The sequence below is a fragment of the Salvelinus fontinalis genome, chromosome 26, assembly GCF_029448725.1.
Source record: "Salvelinus fontinalis isolate EN_2023a chromosome 26, ASM2944872v1, whole genome shotgun sequence".
Classification (NCBI taxonomy): Eukaryota; Metazoa; Chordata; class Actinopteri; order Salmoniformes; family Salmonidae; genus Salvelinus; species Salvelinus fontinalis.
In genome coordinates this window covers 45306763-45322144 of record NC_074690.1, presented here as the reverse complement: position 1 = coordinate 45322144, position 15382 = coordinate 45306763, and positions in this window count along the sequence as shown.

The window sequence follows — 15382 nt, the reverse complement described above, 5'->3', positions numbered from 1 at the left end:
TGGCCAAGGCTTTTGACTCTGTCAATCACCACATTCTTATCGGCAGACTCAACAGCCTTGGTTTCTCAAATGACTGCCTCGCCTGGTTCACCAACTACTTTTCAGACAGAGTTCAGTCTGTCAAATCGGAGGGCCTGTTGTCTGGACCTCTGGCAGTCTCTATGGTGGTGCCACAGGGTTGAATTCTCGGGCCGACTCTTTTCTCTGTATACATCAATGATGTCGCTCTTGCTGCTGGTGATTCTCTGATCCACCTCTACGCAGACGATACCATTCTGTATACTTCTGGCCCTTCTTTGGACACTGTGTTAACTAACCTCCAAACGAACTTCAATGCCATACAACTCTCCTTCCGTGGCCTCCAACTGCTCTTAAATGCAAGTACAACTAAATGCATGTTCTTCAACCGATCGCTACCAGCACCTGCCCGCTTGTCCAGCATCACTACTCTGGACGGTTCTGACTTAGAATATGTGGACATCTACAAATACCTGGGTGTCTGTGAACTCTACTTCCAGACTCACATTAAGCATCTCCAATCCAAAATTAAATCTAGAATCGGCTTCCTATTTCGAAAACAAAGCATCCTTCACTCATGCTGCCAAACATACCCTCGTAAAACTGACTATCCTACCGATCCTTGACTTCGGCGATGTAATTTACAAAATAGCTTCCAACACTCTACTCAGCAAATTGGATGCAGTCTATCACAGTGCAATCTGTTCTGTCACCAAAGCCCCATATACTACCCACCACTGCGACCCAAATGCTCTCGTTGGCTGGTCCTCACTTCATATTTGTCGCCAAACCCACTGGCTCCAGGTCATCTATAAGTCTTTGCTAGGTAAAGCCCCGCCTTATCTCAGCTCGCTGGTCACCATAGCAGCACACACCCGTAGCACGCGCTCCAGCAGGTATGTTTCACTGGTCAATTCCTCCGTTGGCCGCCTTTTCTTCCAGTTCTCTGCTGCCAATGACTGGAACGAATGGCAAAAATCACTGAAGCTGGAGACTCATCTCCCTCACGTTAAGCCCCAGCTGTCAGTGCAGCTCACAGATCACTGCACCTGTACATAGCCCATCTGTAAATAGCCCATCCAACTACCTCATCCCCATACTGTTGTTTTTTTCTCCTTTGCACCCCAGTATCTCTACTTGCACATTAATCTTCTGCACATTTATCACTCCAGTGTTTACTTGCTAAATTGTAATTATTTCACCACTATGGCCTATTTACCTCCCTTATCTTACCTAATTTGCACACACTGTATATAGAATTTTCGATTGTGTTATTGACTGTATGTTTGTTTATTCCATGTGTAACTCTGTGTTGTTGTTTGTGTCACACTGCTTTGCTTTATCTTGGCCAGGTCGCAGTTGTAAATGAGAACTTGTTCTCTACTAGCCTACCTGGTTAAATAAAGGCGATTTTTTTTTTAAACAAAAACATTGGTCAGTCAATGTGCACCAATCTCTTTACCTACTTCCTCAGGTGTATCATCTCTCTCCCTCTTGCTCTCCCTCTGTACTGCACCTGCTGTCTCGAACTCTGAATTCTCAGCTATGAAAAGCCAACTGACATTTGCTCCTGAGGTGCTGACCTGTTGCACCCTCTACCACCACTGTGATTATTTGACCCTGCTGGTCATCTATGAACGTTTGAACATCTTGAAAAACGATTTGGCCATAATGACCAAGTACTCTAATAAACTCTACCCAGCAGAGGACTGGCCATCCTTCAGTGCCCGATTCCTAGGTTTCTGCCTTTCTAGGAACTTTTTCCTAGCCACCGTGCTTCTACATCTGCATTTCTTGCTGTTTGGGGTTTTAGGATGGGTTTCTATATAAGCAATTTGTGACATCTGCTGATGTAAAAATACATTTAATTTGATTTCACTTGATTCCACTAACTGATGTACATAAATATATTATCCATACACAAAACATTCCATCCAAAACTCTTTGAGCTTCAATGCATGCTTCTTCTGTTACATGGACTCTTGTGACTCCACCTCATCTAATGCATCCATGGGCGGCAGGTAGCCTAGCAGTTAAGAGTGTTGGGCCAGTAACCGAAATGTTGCTGGTTCAAATCCCTGAGCCTACTAGGTGAAAAATCTGTTGATGCCCTCCAGTTGCACTGGATAAGATGCCTGCTAAATGTAAGGATATTCCTCATGACTTTTGTCACAAGCCGGCTCATAGCCTGTGACAAAAATGAGGGGACACGAACAACAGGTATAGGCCAATTTAAAAGTGTTCTTTATTATAAACAAAACTATTAACTTAAAACTAAGACAAAGGAATGAGGTGTGGAAGTATTATAATGTAAGGTGTATGTAAAGTGCATGGATGCGTGAATAAGTGTGTGTGAACATGACTGAGTGAAAACTAAGCAAAACTACAAAGGAACAAACAAATCCTGAGCATACCTGGAGGAGCAGAGAGAGAGAAGTGATTAGTGAAACAGTTTCAATACTTAGAGCCCAGGTGACTCCAATCACTAACGACCCTCCTCTGCCTGCAGGAGGAACCGCCCCCTGCACTGCAGAGGAGGAGCCGTGACACTTTGAACACATCCCCCAGGTAACATTGATCCAAAACCCTCACTCTGACTATAAACGAATCTAGGGATTCCATCACAACTCTTTTGTTTCCTTTCTTTTTTAACCTATAGCCCACTCCTTGTCACTCTCTGTACTCTCATCATTAGCTTCTGCTTTGGGGCGTGGCTTACGGAGCGCGTATTATGAAAGTCTCGAGTTATATGATTACACCCGTGCACCGGTCGAATGCATCGGCTTTAGGCTCGCGAGTAATTGATCGGCCCACAACGTGGTTTATGTGTAAAATGCTTCCAGTAAAAATGGGTTATATATTTTTAACTGCTAGAAACAAGCCATTTTCTCTGTAGTAATGGTGAAAACATAACGGTCACGAATCTGCGCTCCATTTATTCTCTATGGCACTCAGAGGCTGTGGGTACAGGGAAGCCTATAATCGCAACAATTATACCGCGTTCACGTCCTGTCGGAAACTGACATTTCCGTCTTGCAGACCTAGTCAGACACCCGAGTTTCCCACTTGGGAGGTACATGTACCAGATGTTTTATTTAACCTTTATATAACTAGGCAAGTCAGTTAAGAACAAATTCTTACTTACAGTACATTGACGGCCTATCCCGGCCAAACACGAAATCAACCAATGGAAAGCTCTAAGCAAATAAAGTTATTTGTTTAGAGCTTTCCATTGTAAATCAACCAATGGAAAGCTCTAAGCAAATAAAGTTATTTGTTTAGAGCTTTCCATTGGTTGATTTCGTTAATTTGAATGAACACTGGGCCTCATAACCGTTGCTTATATTTCATACTAAATATCTGCATGCGACATTTCTGAAAAGCCTGCGCGCTTACAAAAATATTAAGATTCATAAACTTGGTGCATGCCAAACATACACATACGTTATAGACTTTACTTACAACAATGTCTGTGTGAAGAATGAGCATTCAAACTCAGCCTGGAAAACGTCCTCCATTCACCTTTTATGGTGACAATAATGCCCTTTATTTGTATAATTTGCAACTATTGGAATTAGATCATGGCAGTTTGTAAAAGAAAGAGCAATGGCAATTTATCACATTTCAGTAGAGGTGTAGGCAGAATGCTTTATTTCAAGATTTGAACACGATATCCCAGAAACCCCAACTCTCGTTGGCAGTCGCCGCTGGCATGACGTCAACATATTTTGTGGCTGTGTTATCTAGTGAAAACGCAGTGTAGACGATTTTTACTTTGTGACTGTAGTAACTAGTGACAACCCGGTAGAGTTGGGGCATTTGAGATCGAGGATGCTGATGCAATAACAGTTAAGGACAAGATTGAAGATAATGCGACTAAATTTTTCTCCACACAGATATTATATATGGAATAATCAGGATATATTGTATAAAAATACTTCTTTGTTTTTAGAATATTGGTTCCGAAATAATATCCTATTGGTGAGCCAACTGGTAAATGCAGAGGGTCTTTTACTCAGTTATAAGGAATTCTTGTCTCTTTACAAGGTCCCTGTAACACCTAAAGATTTTGCAATTGTTTTAGACGCCATTCCCTCAGGTGTTGCTCTGTTATTCAGGAACGTGTCAAGACCTGACCCTCAGAGCCTACCTTCTATTGACCCTGTTGACTCTTCAGTAGGAAAAATGTGTTTCTCTATTGGCCCATTCAACAACAAAGCGATACGATCCTTGTTTCAGCAGGATGTTGTATCTATACCTTATGTCATGCCTTATTGGAATGGATTTATTGATAATATCTGTTGGAAAAAAGTTTGAATGTTGAACACACATACCTACTGGTTAACAAAATTAAGGAGGTTTCCTTTAAAATTATTCATAAATATTACCCTGCCAACCACTATATGAAGAAGTTTAAGGAAAACATAAATTCAAATTGCTCCTTTTGTAATGACCACCCAGAAACAGTGTTGCATCTTTTTTTGGCATTGTATTCATGTAAGAAAACTGTGGCAGACATCAGTAGATTTATAATTGAACACATTTCTGAAGATTTTACACTATTGTGGAGAGATGTACTGCTTGGATTCTTTACATACGATAAAAATAAGCTGAAACATTTTTATGTAATTAATTTCATTATTCTTTTGGCCAAATTTCATATACACAAATGTACATTTACTAACAAAAAAACAAATTTTCTTACCCTACAAAAAGATATTGAACTGTATTTTAAGACAGTTAAATACTCTACTAACAAAAAAGCTATTAGAATTGTAAGTATATGTATGTCCCTTGTGTAATTGTAATGTGATATTGTACCCCCTAGCTCGATTGTCCATGATATATCATCTATATATACTTGTGTTCCCTTATGTACTTTCTATATTGATTTGTTGTTAATAAAAAATAAAAATAAAATAAAAAAAAGATAATGCGACTCCATTTTTAGCAATAGGTACTAAACATGTTATACATGTTGTAATATTCACGCTGTCAGTCAGAAAGGGAACTAGCTAACAAAATGGTTGATAATAGTTACCGGGAATTTCCATGCCTGGTTCAAGACAGCAATATAACCAGGGGTGAAAGTAAGGATGTATGGTTCGGTATGGCGTCCTGGCAAAATAAAAACTGTGGGTACCCCTTACCGGTAAAACATGAGCCAATCACAGTAATTGTCAAAATGCCAAGACAATTGTAGGCTACTACATCACTTTTTTTTTCATTAACGTATGTCAGAGGCATGAAAAATGTGCAAATGGAATTGATGAAGGGTGATATAGCCTACGCTCTAAAAATGCTGTGGTTCCACGAGAACACTGAAATGCTGCCAAGGCAGAGATGAGTGGTGACACTGAGATGTGCGTGGACAATGTTGGACACATACATTCTGGCCTCAATTTTTGGTACACATGGGTGGTCCCAAACCAGGAAGAAATTGCATCTACTTTCACCCCTGAATATGATGATAGCTTTAGTACATTAGTTATCGCACTTGCATTAAAAAAGCAGTGTAAAATAATGCATTTTGACTATCATAGCTCTGCATTCATGGAAAATAATCTTGGCATTGAAATACATTCAAACCTTTGCCCTTTTGACCTCAAGCCTTTTGATAAACTAGCTAGTGTTAGGATTTATGTTTATGCACTATAGCCTGCTAGCATATTGTTTGAAGATGAATATTGTTTTGTTACACACACACACACAAACAATACAGATGTGTGTGTGTGTGTGTAGGTGTGTAAGGACTGACCAACACAGGCCATAAAAGCTGTGGTCAATCTGGAGAGGGGAGGGGTGCATCTCTCTAGGCCAACCAGGGAGGTTAGAGTACTGATCAATACCATATTAGGAACTGTTTGAGTGTAGAATCGACGGGAAGACACAAGATGGATCTAATCTACCCAACAACCAGATGTGGACAGAGGAGAGCACTAAGGGACTTGGACAAGTTCGAGTGCCAGCAAAGGCGGAGCAAAAGTTTAAACCGCGCTCAGCCTCTACTATGATAGGCCAACTAAAGCTGTCATAGTATAAGAACTGCTATATGAGTACATTCCATAGTTCCCTGTTCTACCCTGCACGGAGATACAGTGAACCCGTATATACGAAAATTGCATTTACCATTTATCGCTTGAGTTTAATTAAAATACTTAAAATATATTTGGTGACTCTGAATCACATTTTGTCCTGATACCAGATTTGAACTGACGCAAATCTCTTTCACTAGCTAATAATATTACTGGGATGGCTCCTTGATACTCGAGAGCTGTGGCTATGAAGAATTTGTGTATGGATTGTAGAAGTGTTATACTCGACTCTTCTGCATGAAAATCTTTATTGGTTATACATAAAAGACCATGTAGTGAACAATACAATCCTAATAAGTGTTGTGTACATGTTTTGACTCAGTACAATTCCAGTTTTGAAGTGCTGGACAGGAAGACCTTGAAAGGGCTGCCGACTGCAAGAAGAAGCTGGCCGAGATGAAGGTTAGTAAAAATCTTTCACCTGTGGTACTGTTCACCCATTTCACAACATCATATCACAGAACATTTAGCTGAATTGTGTAATTTCATGTTGTTTTTTTTCTTATCATTACAGGCTAAATTGCAAGAGCTGTCCTTTGAAGAAAGGGGAGAGGTGCTGGAGCTGGTTGCTTTTTGTCTACCTGCCTGGAGTGATTTTTGACATCATGGAGTACCGAAGAGCTATCTCAGGGTCTCCTGACAACCTCGCTGGTGCACCTGCATGAATTGCAGGGAGACTCCTGCACCGTACAACACACAACTGCTGCCATTTCACCACTGTAATATTCACATTTTTTATTAGCAAGTACTTTTACATAAAAGGTTAACACTTTCCACAACTACACTGTACTTTATTCTTCATTTAGATCCCAATTAGGAAAAATACTCAATTTGGTGATATTTTTGTAAGTCGATTTTTGTGTGATTTTTTCCTTGGTCTGGGTGATATCAGTTGAGTACTTTATCAGAATGTTTCCCTTACACCAAAGCATGCGAGTGGAGTTGAGCGATTTGAAATCACACTCATCGCTCATGGAGCGGTTTCGCACTGCTCCAGCCCTCCATTTCCTTTCCAACCACTCCGCTAAAGACCGCTCTGCACTCATAGGAAAATAAAAAAACTCACCATACAAATCTTTTTCACAACCGAGAGGACAACTAACACTTACATCTTGTTGCCCTATGCATTCTCTAATACTGGACGATGGTTACAACGGTTGTAGTCAAGTGCTGCCAGTAGGGTTCCAGCCTCATTGACTGGAGAAGGAAAAGCAAACCACGTATATGAGTATTTGATTCTGGAAGGACTCCAGCTCAGACGTAGACCAAGATCAGGATTGGCCTACTCCAGTCCTCTGGGCCTGATTGGTATCACACTTTCCCCCAGCCCTATAACTATCACCGCTGATTAAACTAATCGCATGCTACACTGAAGACCATGATTAGTTGATTATTGGAGTCATGTGTTAGCTGGGGCTGGGGCAAAAGTGTGTCACCAATCAAGCCCCCAAGGAGTTGACCATCCCTGACCTAGATCAGAGATAAAACCTGCTAGTTTTATCTCTTTATCTCTTTTTTATCGGCATTCACATCAAGAACATGAGATGTGCAGCTGAGAACGTTTCCACTTCACAATTCCATTATGAAACTTTGAAACAGAGTTGCCACTTGTTGTAGCAAACAAGTGTCATGAAATACATGCATCAGAAACAGGGTACAGTTTTTGACTGAAATGTCAGTAAGCCAGGCTACCTATGTACAGCAAAATAGCTATCTAGCTCTCTTCTTGGCTAGTTAACTAGCTGCTTAGCTGAACACAGAATGTTAGTGAACTGTCATTTGAATGGCTAAATGGATCCTTCTCGTTGCAAGAGTGGCTAAAGCTGACATGTTGAATCTTGAATACTCCAACCGACGACATGAGACGTTCTAACGCGGGACCGTTCGGATCAAACAAACCGTTGATTCGTGTCTCGTCTTAAGTATCTGAATCTCATCAACTCCTTTAGTTCTCTCCACTATGTGAACGCAAATCTGAGGTTTACTCTCGTCTTGGCCCGGGCTCTATTGCCCCTCGTGTCCGCCATATCGCTAAGCTAGCTATCTCCTCTACACGTTGGCCATGAGCTCAGCTAGATAGCTATCACACCGCTTCCTCACTGACGGAAAAACATGTCACTCATTGTGCGCCCCACAAAATCTGTCAGGAAAATCCAACCTGACAGGGATAATGAATACAGTGGTTCACAGGCAGGCTAGAGGCGCAATATTGTTACTGTTGCACAACATTGGATGACTAACGACTTATTGGAGCTTTTGAACATAAAAAACAATGAAAAGTTACGTATTGCAGTTTTACATTTTTTTATGTTGTATCTGGCAAAAGACTGTTCCATTTCTGAAAGAGAAAACAATGGCAAACTGTTGTGGACCTGTCAGCAGAAAGTTTGAATTCACAAATGTTTTCGTTGACTTTTCCCCCAACCTATATACTGTATGATGGACTGCCCACAAATTCTGAAACATTATCCAGGGCAGGCTACGCGTTTTTGTTGCTGTTGCAATTACAGTACTTACAGTAGCATACATAGGCCTATTTCAATGTAAAAGTTAAACTGTTCACGTGTTAAATTCGAATGTGTATTATAAACCACGCTGCATATGGGATTGCAAAACTTAAAATACATACAGCAATCTGTTTACTATGCTACTTCGGGAATATGGAACCCATCATGGCCAGAAAAAGTTAGGAATTTATTCTGCAACGGTTATGAAAATAAAATAAATAGGAAAAATATTCCTATGATCCTATGTACCAACCAAACCACATGACCTTTGTTTTGGAGGTGTTCAGAACAAGATTAAGGGTAGAGAAAGCTTGTTGGACACTAAGAAAGCTTTGTTGTAGACCATTTAACACAAAATCCGGGGAGGGGCCAGCTGAGTATAAGACTGTATCATCTGCATATAAATGGATGATAGGCAGTAGGAAGCTCTGAGTTATGTTGTTGATGTAAATTGAGAAGAGCGTGGGGCCTAGGATCGAGCCTTGGGGTACTCCCTTGGTGACAGGCAGTGGCTGAGACAGCAGATTTTCTGACTTTATACACTGCACTCTTTGAGAGAGGTAGTTAGAAAACCCCAATACTCCTTAGCCGGCCAACCAAGAATGGAATGGTCTACCGTATCAAAAGCTTTGGCAAAGTCAATAAAAATAGCAGCACGATATTGCTTAGAATCAAGGGCAATGGTGACATCATTGAGGACCTTTCAAGTTGCATTGACACATCCATAACCTGAGCGGAAACCAGATTGCATACCCTAAAGAATACTATAGACATCAAGAAAGCCAGTCAGTTGATTATTGACAAGTTTTCCAACACTTTTGATAAACAGGACAAAATAGAAATAGGCCTATAACAGTTAGGATCAGCTTGATCTCCCCCTTTAAATAAAGAACACACCGTGGCTGCCATCCAAGCAATGGGAACCTCCCCAGAAATGAGGGGAGATGAGCTGGCACCCATAAAAGGAAATAATGACTGACAGTAGGTGGCAGGACTGTACGTCATCCTGTGTGGGTGGTGGCTGTGCAGGACCCTTGTATCCTGAGGTTGGACTTTCTTAGCACAGGCTGCCAGTTAGACCTAAATAGGGGCACACTGAGCTTCCAGGGCGGGCCTGCAATCACCATGCCCCCCCCCCCCCCCCCCCATGTCACATTCACTCAACCCAAATATCCCCTTACTCCAACAGTTAAAGGAGAATAGACTCATTGCTGCCCCCCCCCCCCCCCTCCCCATATTGGTGTGTTACATTCCCCCAGCTACCTTCACGACACATCCCTCCGTGAGCCCGGGCCGCATCCCCCCAGCCCAGCTACCCCAGATGGGAGAAGAGAGGACACTGTCTCCAGTGATGGAGATATGGGGGAGGAACTGTGTTGGTCTTGACCCCGAGCAGCAGGAACGGTTGTGGCAGTTGCTTTTTGAGTTCAGAGACAGCTTTGCGCTGAGTGAGAAAGAGGTGGGTCAGACTCATCTGGTGCAGCATGAGATCAACTCAGGTGATGCTCGGCCCATCAAGATGCGTCCCCGCCGTATCCCAATGGAACGCCAGGAGGCGACAGATAAGGCTGTGTTGGAGATGCAGCGGGCAGACTTCATCGAGCCCTCAGCCATCCCCTGGGTGGCACCAGTCATCCAGGTTCCTAAGAAGGGGGGCAAGCTGAGGTTCTGTGCGGACTACAGGTGGCTGAATGAGGTAACCAGGAAGGACTCATACCCCTACCATGTATCGATGAGTCGATGAACCTGGTTAGGGGGTCCTCCTGGTTCCCCTCACTAGACCTCCGCAGTGGCTACTGGCAGGTGCCCCTCTCCCCAGAGGCCAGAGCAAAAACTGTGTTCTCCACTAACAGAGGACACTGGCAGTTCAAGGTCCTGTGCTTTGGCCTGTGCAACGCTCAAGCTACTTTTGAGTGTTTGATGGACAGGGTGCTGGATGGCATCCCCCCGACAGGAGTGTCTGGTGTCCCTCGACGACATCCTGGCCCATGGCAGCTCCTTCCAGTCAGCCCTGCGGGCGCTATGGCGTATGCTGCAGAGGGTAGCTGCCGCAGGCCTGAAGCTCCACCCCGAGAAGTGCCACTTCATGAGGAGAGAGGTGTCCTTCTTGGGCCACCAAGTGGGGAAGGCGGGTATCAGCGCCATGGAGGACAAAGTGGGGGCTGTCCGACACTGACCCACCCCCACCGACCAGCATCAGCTGAAGAGCTTCCTGGACCTGGCCTCGTACTACAGGAGGTTTGCACGGGGCTTCTCAAGCGTCGCTGAACTGCCTGTTGCCGAAGGCCAAGGCCTTTACTTGGACAGTGGAGTGCGAGGAGGCCTTCAACACCCTCAAACGTGCACTGATCGAGGCCCCTGTGCTTGCCCCCCCTGACCTCACCTTGCCCTTTATCCTGGACACAGACACAAGCAATCTGGGCATGGGTGGGGTGCTGTCCCAGGTGGTGCCAGAGTGGTGGCATACTTCAGTAAAACATTCAACAAACATAAGCGCGCTACTGTGTCACCTGGCGGGAGCTCCTGGCTGTATCAAACACTTCAAGTACTAACTGGGTGGCCTGCCCACTCTGCTCTCCAGTGGCTCATGTCTTTCAGAGAGACAGAGGGGCAGGTTGCACGCTGGTTGGAGGAGCTTCAGGCGTACAACATAACAGTGGTGCAAAGGGTAGGGGCACGCCATTCCAACGCCGACGCCATGTCCCGTCAGCCCTGTACTGCAGACGGGTGCAGCCACTGTAAGCGGAGAGAGGGCCGTGAGAGAGAGAGCTGTGTGGGGAGATGGGGTCTGTGCCACAGTGTGTCGGGCGAGCGGGCCTGTCTGCTGTGAGCTGCGGACTGTTGAGGCTGAATGGGGGCAGCACCAGGGACGGGACACAGACCTACAGCCAGTGCTACAGTGGATAGAGGCCCAATTGAGGTCACCGTGGGAAGAGGTGGCAGCGCTCTCTCTCGCGACCAAAGGGTTGTGGTCAAAGTTTGAGCGACTGCGGCTGGCTGATGGCGTGCTACAGCGGGCATGGAAGGAGTCAGCTACGGGAGAGGAGAGGTGGCAGGTGGTGTTCCCAAAAGCACTGCAGGAGGCTGTGCTCCAGAGCACTCATGGGCGGTGGGGACTGGACACTTTGGGGTCACAAAAACCCTCCGCCGCCTCCGTCAGGGCTTGTACTGGGGGCAGCACAAGAGGGATGTGGAGGACTTTTGCCGCCGCTGTGACAAATGCACAGCAAGAAAGGGCCCTCCAGGCCGTTCTCATGCTCAGCAGGATGTGGAGTCTTGGACAGCGGAGCGGCATGCCATGAGGACCTTGGGCAGATGCTTGTCCCAGTCACGCTGGTGTTTGGCAGAGAGGATGGCCGTCTGCTGTCCAAGCGTTTTGTTGAAGGGAGTGGAAACCACTGGGTGCTCATGGCCATTGACTATTTCACAAAATGGCCCGAAGCCTATGCTCTGCCTGACCAGGAGGAAGAGACCATTGTCAACGCCTTGACAGTGGGGATGTTCAGCAGGTTTGGAGCTGCGGAGTCCATCCACAGTGATCAAGGATGAGTCTAGTGTGTTCAGATTTTATTAGACACATGCACCGAATACAACAGGTGTAGACCTCACAGTGAAATGCTTACTTACGAGCCCCCAACCAACAATGCAGTTTCAAAAAATACGGACAAGAATAAGAGATAAAAGTATCAAGTAATTAAAGAGTAACAGTAAAACAACAATAGCGAGACTATATACAGGGGGGTACTGGTATAGAGTCAACGTGCGGAGGCACCGGTTATTTGAGGTAGTATGTACATCTAGGTAGAGTTATTGAAGTAACTATGCATAGATGAGAACTACAAAGGTTATCCTGTCACCAAACGGCCAGGTCTCTGACCTCCTCCCTATAGGCTGTCTCGTCGTTGTCGGTGATCAGGCCTACCACTGTTGTGTCATCGGCAAATGTAATGAGGGTGTTGGAGTCGTGCCTGGCCGTGCAGTCATGAGTGAACAGGGAGTGCAGGAGGGGACTGAGCATGCACCCCCAAGGGGCCCCCGTGTTGAGGATCAACGTGGCAGATGTGTTGTTACCTACCCTTACCACCTGGGGGTTGCCCGTCAGGAATTCCAGGATCCATTTGCAGAGGGAGGTGTTTAGTCCCAGGGTCCTTAGCTTATTGATGAGCTTTGAGGGTACTATGGTGTTGAACGCTGAGCTGTAGTCAATGAATAGCATTCTCACGTAGGTGTTCCTTTGGACCAGGTGGGAAAGGGCAAGTTAGATGTATGCAAATTAGAGTGTGTCTAGGGTTTCTGGGATAATGATGTTGATGTAAGCCATGACCAGACTTTCAAAGGACTTCATGGCGACAGACGTGAGTGCTACGGGTCGGTAGTCATTTAGGCAGGTTACCTTAGTGTTATTGGGCACAGGGACTATGATGGTCTGCTTAAAATATGTCGTATTACAGACTCGAACATGGAGAGGATGAAAATGTCAGTGAAGACACTTGCCAGTTGGTCAGCGCATGCTCGCAGTACTCGTCCTGGTAATCCGTCTGATCCTGCGGCCTTCTGAATGTTGACCTGTTTAAAGGTCCTACTCACATCGGCTGCGGCGAGCATGATCACACAGTCTTCTGGAACAGCTGGTGCTCTCATGCATGTTTCAGTGTTATTTGCCTCGAAGCGAGCATAGAAGTAGTTTAGCTCGTCTGGTAGGCTCGTGCCACTGGGCAGCTCTCGACTGTGCTTCCCTTTGTAGTCTGTAAAGGTTTGCAAGCCCTGCCACATCCGACGTGCGTCAGAGCCGGTGTAGTATGATTCGATCTTAGTCCTGTATTGAAGCTTTGCCTGTTTGATGGTTCTTGGCAGGGCATAGCGGGATTTCTTATAAGCTTCCGGGTTAGAGTCCCGCTCCTTAAAAGCGGCAGCTCTAGCCTTTAGCTCAGTGCGGATGTTGCCTGTCATCCATGGCTTCTGGTTGGGGTATGTTCGTACGGTCACTGTGGGGACAACTTCATCGATGCACTTATTGATGAAGCCAATGACTGATCCGTTTTAACGGTGTACTCCTCAATGCCATCGGAGGAATCCCGGAACATATTCCAGTCTGTGCTAGCAAAAACAGTCATGTAGTTTAGCATCTGCTTCATCTGACCAGCTTTTTATTGAACTTGTCACGGGTGCTTCCTGTTTGAATTTTTGTTTGTTAGAATTATGGTGAGATTTGCCAAATGGAGGGCAAGGGAGAGCTTTGTATGCGTCTCTGTGTGTAGAGTATAGGTGGTCCAGAGTTTTTTTCCTCTGTTTGCACATTTAACATGCTGATAGAAATTTGTTAAAACGAATTTAAAGACTTGAAGAAGAAGACTTGAAGACTTGAAGCTGTAATTGCTGCCAAAGGTGCTTCAACAAAGTACTGAGTAGGGGGTCTGAATACTTATGTAAATGATTAATTCTGTTTTAGTTTTTTTTAATACATTTGCTAAAATGTCTAAGAAACAGTTTTTGTTTTGTCATTGTGGGGTATTGTATGTAGATTGATGAGGGGGAAAATCTATTTAATCAATTTTAGAATAAGGCTGTAATGTAACAAAATGTGAAACAAGTAAAGGGGTCTGAATACTCCGAATGCACTGTATATGAGATTGAATGGAAAATACATTTCAGAAAAAAGAAAAGAAAAAAAAGAAAAAAAAAACGGATTTAAGTTTCCCTGCATTAAAGTGTCCGGCTACTAGGAGCGCCACCGTTGGCTGAGCGTTTTCTTGGTTGCTTATGGCAGAATACAGCTCATTCAATGCTGTCTTAGTGCCAGCCTCTGACTGTGGTGGTACGTAAAACAGCTTCGAAAAATACAGATGAAAACTCTCTAGGTAGATAGTGTGGTCTACAGCTTATCACTAGATACTCTACCTCAGGCGAGCAATAGCCCAAGACTTCTTATATATCGTGCACCAGCTGTTATTTACAAAAATACATAGTCACCCGCCCCTTGTCTTACCAGACGCCGCTGTTCTATCCTGCCGGTATACCATGTAACCAGCCAGCTGTATGTTGATAGTGTGCCTGTTCCCGAGAAAGCAGTATATCTTTCGCGTCGGGCTCGTCAGAGTCGTTAAAGGAAAAAAAGGATTCTGCTAGTCCGTGGTGAGTAATTGCAGTCTTGATGTCTGGAAGTTATTTTTGGTCATAAGAGATGGTAGTTGCAACATTATGTACAAAATAAGTAAAACAATAAGTTACAAACAACCCAAATAAACGAACAAAAAAACACAATAGGTTGGAGACACATAAAACGTCTGCCTTCCTCTCCAGCGCCATCTCATTCGCCACCATGTGTGAGAGGCTGGGTATGCACAAGATCCGCACGATTCCTCTCCATCCTCAAAGTGATGGCCTTGTGGAGTGCTTCAACAAAACGCTTGGACAGCAGCAGGGGGTGGAGCATCGCAAGTTTAAGGCCATGTTTAGCCATTGTCCTCGCTCTTACGTCTGGTCTTCACAAGAGATGGTCACGGTTGTTTTATACGGGTATCCTTCATTTATTTGGTTTGGGCTAAGGCCAAACAGTAGCCTATGTGGAGTTGAGTTAAAAACCGTGAATTCGTAAACTCAAACCTCTGTCTGGACAATTTTTCCTTTATGATCTAGCCAGGTCATTACAATATTTAAAATATTTTAATAAGCTTTTCATCGAAGACCTACTTGTATTTGCCAGCTTGCAATACAATAATTAAAACACCAGTGGATGTGCGAACACATGAGCTGTGTTCGAAT